Here is a 7,772-nt window from a genome sequence, read left to right as displayed (position 1 = left end):
TTTTTGAATGTGCCACAGCTTTGATTACTTTGTTTTATTGAGGACATGGGCTGTAGAAGAAATCCAGAAGGCTTTAATTATACCTTGTATATTTTATTCTTAGGAAAACACTAGTGGGTACTAAAATAGAAAAGAGTTAACATATACACATTTCCATGCCAATTCTGGGGGATAAGAGCTGGCTACATTTCCTGGAAGTCTTAGGACAAAGAAGCTTCTATTATTCTCCTAAAAGGACATTTCATAAAACACTGACAAAATTGTGGGTTGAAACTCTAAGATTCATGTTATGTAGGAGCTTGGACTAGACAAGAACACTCCTTCTCACTTTAAATAATACATAGTTGAGGCAAATATGGCTTATATTATACAACTGTGCTCACATCAGAAAAGTTATGAAGCTCAAAGATTGAACTATACTAGAGAAAATGCAACAGTACAGTCAGTACAATGTCTCCTACATCTGAATGAGGATGTCAGTTCAAGTAGTGTTCTTGCATGAACATAAATATGGAAGCTACTGCAGACTGATGATGTATACTAAAAGTTAAAGATGTGCTCATGCTCAGCAAAAAATTAAGGGGAAGAGGGTTTTGAGATCCCATTTCACCCGTGAGGGGCAGAGCTGCACAACTGACCTGTGAGGACAGTGTGGCTGTGGGAGTGTGGTGTCACACCAGCGAGCACCGTCCCATCATGAGGGTGGGACAGCTTAGATGCAGCGCCCTAAGGACAGAGTTTGTCTGTTTCCTGTTCATGAGAAGTTCTGGATGACAGTAACTCCCATGGGACAGAGCAGGCATGCTCCAAGAGGCACAGAGATCCCTCCCCCTCTGAGGGATGTGCACCAGGACTAGAGCACAAGGTAGCATTAATATCTAGCTAATACTGACATGAAACAAAACTGGCCTTATTTACCTGTAGGACATGATCACTAGTAGAAGCACCAGCTTGGATGCCAGTTTTGACACTCCACTTGTAGAAAGTGCCTGGAGGAATAACACCACACATATCTGAACCCTAAATTATTTAGTGTTGTTTTTAAGAAAGATTCTTTCCTTGAGTTATCCCGGTTTAGAGGTGACATTTAGGGGTAAAGGAAAATAGCTGCATTAGACCTTCTGCAGGCTGAGTATATGAAACTCAGATTAAAAAAAAAAATTACTAAAATATATGAACAACTTTAATCTTAAATGTCATGGATACCCACAGCAAAGTATACCATGTCATTGCCCTAAGTTTCCTTTAAATCTTATGAATATGGTAAAAGAAGTGGCACAATTTAAACTTGAGCAGAAAAGGTGGAAACTCATGACAGCTGAGCTCACCTGAATGCTTGGCATTTTTTCAGGCTGTACTGAGAAGCCAAGAGCCTGCAGGAGGACTTGATATATGGGAAAGCATTGATAGATAGCAAGTAACTCCTGGCTGTGGTGAAATAAATGATGTACTTGTGCAATGTGAAATTAGAGACAGTAAATGGTAGCTTCTGATGTCTTAAATGAAGTTCAAAGTACAATGAAATCATGTTACCTTTACAATATATATACCTAAAATACCGTTATTGGAACAATGTATTATGTTCAAGTACAACTGTATATAATATATAATAATGTATATAGTATATAATAAGATATTAATAAAGTAAAAAGTGCTCACTCGAATGTGTGTAATGTAAATGTATGTAATTCTTTGCACAGCTAACTTCCTGAACTAATATTAAATGAATTTTTTTATTCTTTAGGAATTTTCAGAGGTTTAAATGCTTTCCTTCTTTTGCTTCAAAGTATAAACTGACTTCTTTCTTTTGTTCTCTGTCAGTACTCCCCCTCTGCCCCCCTTGACAGGATCAGAAGTCTCTGTTGTCTAGGGCACTAGCTCAGAGAAAACCCACAGTCAGGTTCCTGCAGAGGCAGTGTTGATACATCATTAATCTGTCACTTTAGCTGATGAAAATGAAACACAGAAAGTGGCAAAGAGCAAATGCTCTGGGTATAAGACAGATTGTTCCACAAGTGTTCTTGTACAGACAGAGTGAACATTACAGCTACCCCGGACTAAGTTGTGTACATCAGTGTTGTCTTCTGAAGAAGATCATGTGTGAGAATAATTGCTTATTCGCTGGTCTAGAGGAAGAACAAGAGAAGGATTCAAGAGATAAACCAGTGTGGACTGTGCAAGGCACAGGTTCAAATGCCCCCCGCATGTGAGACCTTAGCTCAACTGGATCCTCTTTCTTTATATTCTTTTTTCTACTACAACTTTCCTCTTTATACCAGGAAGATATTTTTAGCAAATTATTTTGGAAAAAAATCCCCAAACCACCCAATTTCTAAATTCTAACTTGTTAAATTTCCACAAGTTTACATTTTCTTGTAAAAAAGCTTCTGTTGAAAACTTCCCTGACACATATATGACAGTCTGTGAATTACAGAAGATCACACTTTCTAACTTATTTTTCTGGATTCACCAAGAAAATGATGAGTCAAACAGTGTAAGCAGGGTGTCATCTACAGACATTGTTTGCTTTCTTTTGAACAAGGATGAATTTCCACTATTGGGAAGTAAAGACTTCAGTGTACCTGTTGCAGACTCAGGTGCTTACCTCCTTTGGCTGTTGTATGGCGCATCACGTGCAGCAATTCACATAGCAGGGGTTTAGAGCAGCAGAAGAAGTGATACCCTCTTCTTGGGAGACAGGCTGTTGTTTCAGCTCATCTGAACCTGCCTTAGAAGAAAACACAGACACAGAATCACATCTACTGAGATTTTTTCTTCCTCTACTTCTGTAATGTAAAAGAGAGCACCTGTTTGGGTAGTGGGTAGAGTTATATTGATTCTGGGTAGATCTTCATAGTGTTTCTTGGTTTACTTATCTTCTTTATGATGGTGCTGTTGCTGCGTGATTGGAATAGATAAATGATTCTTCAGCTGGAAAACATTTCAAAATAACCTGTGACTCAAATACATAAAACTCAATATTTCTTAAATGAAGACTACAGGAGGATGTTCTGGCTTTTTGGGGCTCTTGAGAAGCAAAGTTCTAGTGAAAGGCCTTTGACTCTTTTTTTTTTCTTTCTTTAAATATCTTTAAAACTATTTTTTTTTTAAATATCAAAATTTTGTTTGACTGTTGAGCTTTTGATTTCAGCAAATGTTGTACCCAGCATGAGGCAAACACAATAAGAAGAGATTAAAGTATTTCCATCTGCTTAGATAATTTACTGGTGATTGAATGGTAAAAAAAGTCATTTTATCCAGACACTTGGGAATTACAACATAATTTTAATGCAGTCATAGGAAAAATCACTGTAAAATTGTATTGGTTTATTGCTACTGGCTTAATATAAGATTCAAAGCAATCTTGCCTTATTTCCTTGTCAACTGCAATGTCTTGGACAACTTTGAAAAGTGTCTATTTTATTAAATACTCACAAGAGACATTTATAGACCTGCTTTTATGTTTGCAATTCATATTGAACTGGAATTGTTTGGTGATTCTGGGAAAGGCAAATTGCCTCTAAACCAAAAACTTTATAATTCCTGAATGGCCTCCATTATTGAAACTTTGTGTTCTGTTATGCTGAAGGGTAGTAAAACTAGATTTCTGCAAAAACAGCTGCTTCTTTTATCTGAAAATTGATGGCTTGCCTGTACTACTTGTAAGTTTTCAAGAATGATTCACAATTCATGTCAGAATTGTTGGACCACTGAGCACATGAGTTATTGAACCAAGTTCTTGGTAAACTAATTTTGACTGTATGAATATGGTAGTGGTTTTTTTTAAGAAGAAAATTTGCATATATTTGGAATGTAATTTTCATATATGCAAACACTTGTTATTAAACTTACATCTGATTATATTTTCTATTCTCTGTTGAGCTAAACCCTGTTTTGAAACTTGATTTCCATAGCAATTTCTCTTGAAAGAACCAAAAATTTCTAAATATCTGGCTAGTTATTGAAAAATTCAATGCAGACCAGAAAGTTTCTTTTATTGAACATTTACTTAAAAATAAAGGATTAATTAAGATCTGCCTTACACTTCTGGTAGATCTCCCAGCACTTTGTATCCAAGTAGAAAGGAAGGTCAGGGACGCAAACAGGACCTTGGTCATGAAATATACAGTAACAAAGTTACTAATTTTCTTAGCACACTATTGTCAACAGAAATACAAAGTCAGCAGCACCTTAAGACAAACTCAGCTGGGGAGAAGTAAACCTCCTGAAGAAATACTGCATGGTTACATTTGCAGAGTTTGCAACACCATCCATTTTTTCAAACAGAGATACTAACACAACCCCATCTCATCTTTAAATAAAATCAGGACTTAGTTCTGAATTTGTTATCAAAGACTGTAAAAATATTTGATAGTATTTTTTTATGGAAAATGGTCTGTTAAATAAAATTTTATTGTTTCATTCAGTTGCTCTATTTAGAAATGTTTTCCTTTTTTTTAATATTTTGAAACTAAATAAAATATTAGTTTCATTTTAAACATGAATAAAATCTTTTGGGACTGACTACTACAGTGTAAAGAAAAAATGATAAAATTCTACATACGTGATTTATTGGGACTTTGTATCCACTCCTAACCAGAAAATGGCATTAAAGCTTAATTAGAGTTATTAAAGAGCTGATGGTTTAAACATTCAGTCCAAAATCTGTTGGTTTTTTATGTGTTTTGTAACAAAATTATATGTATATGTTCTATTAAATATTTTTTCTTTAAGGATTGGTAAATTCAGTATCTAGGAAAAAAGATGATGGTAATTTGCGCCATTCTATTTTTGTTATAAAAAATTGAAGAAATAAGGATTTTTTTCTTTGTGGTAGTGCCTTTTGAAAAAGGGAGATTGAGAAACTTATATCAGCAAACCCCACATTTCTACAGGCCCAAATCCAATTTTAGATACCAATAAGAAGATGATCACTGGCAGTAGTAGGAGTTACATGCAGAGCAGATCTTGATTGCATCCCTATAAATTCTACAACAGAAAGAACATAAAGGATTTTTGCACAGTATTTAAATGCCTATCCTTAACTACATGAACTGAGGTCAGTTTCCAGCTTTTAAAGGAACCTTTCTTATTATAGAGGTAGCTGAAGGAAGATGGTATAGCTTCCTTTGCCCCCTTCAACTTCTTAATAAATTAGAGCTTTAAAGACATACACAAACTGGCCAGAAATCCAGTCTACACCATGCATTCTCTCTGAGCCAGTGAATTTTTCACTCCTGGATATATAGTGGCTCAACTTTGGCAAGCAGAATAGCCAGTGTACATTTTTATCTACTCTTCTTCATATGTGAGAAGTACCTATAGCCATATATTGCAATGAGACACGGGAAGGTAGATTATCTTAAAGCTCTGACTTTCTATGCACTGCTCTAACCACTGGTGGGGAAGGGGGAAAAAAAGAGGTTTTTTTAAGAGAAATAAAGATGTTTAACAAAAGCACATTAATCTGTTTCAGACTCTGAATCTTCATAAGACAGGGGCACCTAACTGGGAGAGTGTCAGATGTAGCCCTCTGTAGCATTCCACATTGTCTAGCTGAGGCACCATGTGCACCACTTGTGGACTATGTTGTGGCAAATCTTGCTCTCATATAATACATGGGAAGAGCTGGAGAATGGTGTAAAACAGATGGTGAGGCCTCACAGGAGGTTCTGGTCACAGGTACAACAGACCTTGGTGCCAGCAACATGGGTCATACACACTGTGCCTCAAATCCATGTTTCTTTTTGAACCTAGCCTTAAGTCTGATCTTAAGGATCTGAAGAGCTAGATCCAACAAAATAATCTGATAATTAACAGCAGAAGTCAGATTCGGTCCCATCAAGAAGGACAAGTGCTCCTTCATTTATAAAACCACCCCATTTCCCACTCTGATCATCTGAAAATAGTGGTCTTTAGTAAAAGAAATATCTAAAACATGTCTGGATCATTGTCCACTGCAACCCAGGACAATCAAGTAATCAGCCTTCCGTGCCGGGCCCTCAGAGAGCCGAAACCAGTGAAACTTCTGTAGATATATAATTTCTAATAGGGGTTAAGGATATGGCTTGCTGGTTTTACCCCAAAATAACAGATATTCTATAGAAATACATTTACACTATTCAAAAACATAGCAGAATGTGATTTTGTTTATTTAATCTGAAGCAATTTAACAAACTGACCCAAAGAAAGTATTTCAAATACTGCGACTTGTAAATGTCAGTGGTTGAGGTTTTTTAAAGAAACAATAAGACAGATGATGTGTTAGATTAACCTGAGCTAGGAAAATAGAGACATAGCCAAAATTACAGACAAAGACTAATATCTGTGCAAGGAAACATGCTGAAAACAAACTAAGTTTGACCTCTGGTAATGCTAGCAGCTGGCCTATACATGAGTGCAACCTCAGACCTGTTCTCTTTAAATTGTTTTTTAAGGGTCCATTTTGTTGGACTGTTTCCGATAAATTAAGTCTTGGGTGAGTTTGCTGCTGTTTCCTTTTTTTCTCTAAGGAAAACCTTCAGACCAATCTACTGAGAAACAAAATGAAAGTTCATCCTGTGGCCTGTTACTGTATAAGTTTTCATAAGAAAGAAATTTATGCTAGGCCCAAAATGTTAAAAGTAGGGAATTAGCACATTTGCTGTGGATTCTTGTCCTGCAGTAAAATTTTCTTAGCCAACTATTTAAACCTATTTTTTTCTTTCACTGGTACAATTTTGCATGTATTTTGTCACCATATTATGGTTGCTTTTCAATATTGCAGCCTATTCTCAACTGCTGGCTGCTACCTTGGGCTGTAGTTCCCTGCCCCTTTTATGTGCCATGTAGTGAAGTGAGATAGGGAATTACTTTTGTCTATGGTATGGGATTTTTTTTGGTTTTTTGGGTTTTTTTCTGGAGTCAGTGTTTATTTCAGTGTATCTGTGTGACTGAGGGATGTAAAAAATCACAAGCATAGATGAGCAGACAAAACTCTCTTAAAATGGTCAGTTCTGCAGCAAAATATGTATGTGCTATTACACTCTTATAGACCTTAGAGCAACATGACTATCAAAAAGTCAGTGAGAAATAGATTTGATGAGATTAATTAATAAAAAAAAGAGCATCAGGATTTTATCTAACTGGAGATTTGGTGAGGATGGAGCAGTAGTGCTAAGTCAGGAGCACTCAGATGAGATGCTCTCAGATTGTGTCTCCCTTCCAAAATCCTATGCAAGATACAGGTACTTGCATGCACTTTGAAAACAATAATTGAAATCTGATTGAGAAGTCCTGGTCTAAGAGTGAATGTCTTGTCTCTAGACATGAACTATGACCTCTCAGGAATATTTAGATAATACAATATTTACACTAAAGTTTTTGCAGGTGAATCATCAATTTTGATCCCCAGCAGAGCGATATTGGTCTGAAGATTTGCGTGTGTGGAACCAATTTCTAAAAGCTTTTACGTAAAAGGGTCCACAATTGGGCGTGCAACGGCAAGGCCTAGCTGATCTACTGACCTAGGGGAGAAGGTACATATGTGTTTTATTTATGTGTTTTATTGCCAACAGATCTAGCGTGGATACCTGCCTGACCTGACAAACATCAATCACCTCTGAGAAAATGAGGCCCAGCGAGAGGAAAAAGGACCCAGTCACCATCCAGCCCTCGTGGCCAAGGCAGGAGCAGGTGTAGGACTGGCAGGAACATGGCTGTGACCTGAGGGCTTGTGGAGGCAGGCTGGCAACTGCCTCGTGTCCTACTGCATCTGCCATCACGTTGTTGTG

General features: G+C 36.8%; 1 long non-coding RNA gene across 1 annotated transcript in view; it reads right to left on the bottom strand.

Annotated features, from left to right (window-relative positions):
• Nucleotides 1-2,611: 2,611 nt before the first annotated feature.
• Nucleotides 2,612-7,772, bottom strand: part of LOC108445117 — a 19,854-nt gene continuing 14,693 nt past the window's right edge. Inside the window, exon 3 of the long non-coding RNA XR_001859869.1 lies at nt 2,612-2,728. This is a non-coding gene — a long non-coding RNA (uncharacterized LOC108445117). The remainder of the gene's footprint in view (nt 2,729-7,772) is intronic.

Source organism: Corvus brachyrhynchos, unplaced genomic scaffold (assembly GCF_000691975.1).
Source record: "Corvus brachyrhynchos isolate BGI_N302 unplaced genomic scaffold, ASM69197v1 scaffold50, whole genome shotgun sequence".
NCBI lineage: Eukaryota > Metazoa > Chordata > Aves > Passeriformes > Corvidae > Corvus > Corvus brachyrhynchos.
This window is presented reverse-complemented; position numbering and strand designations above follow the sequence as displayed.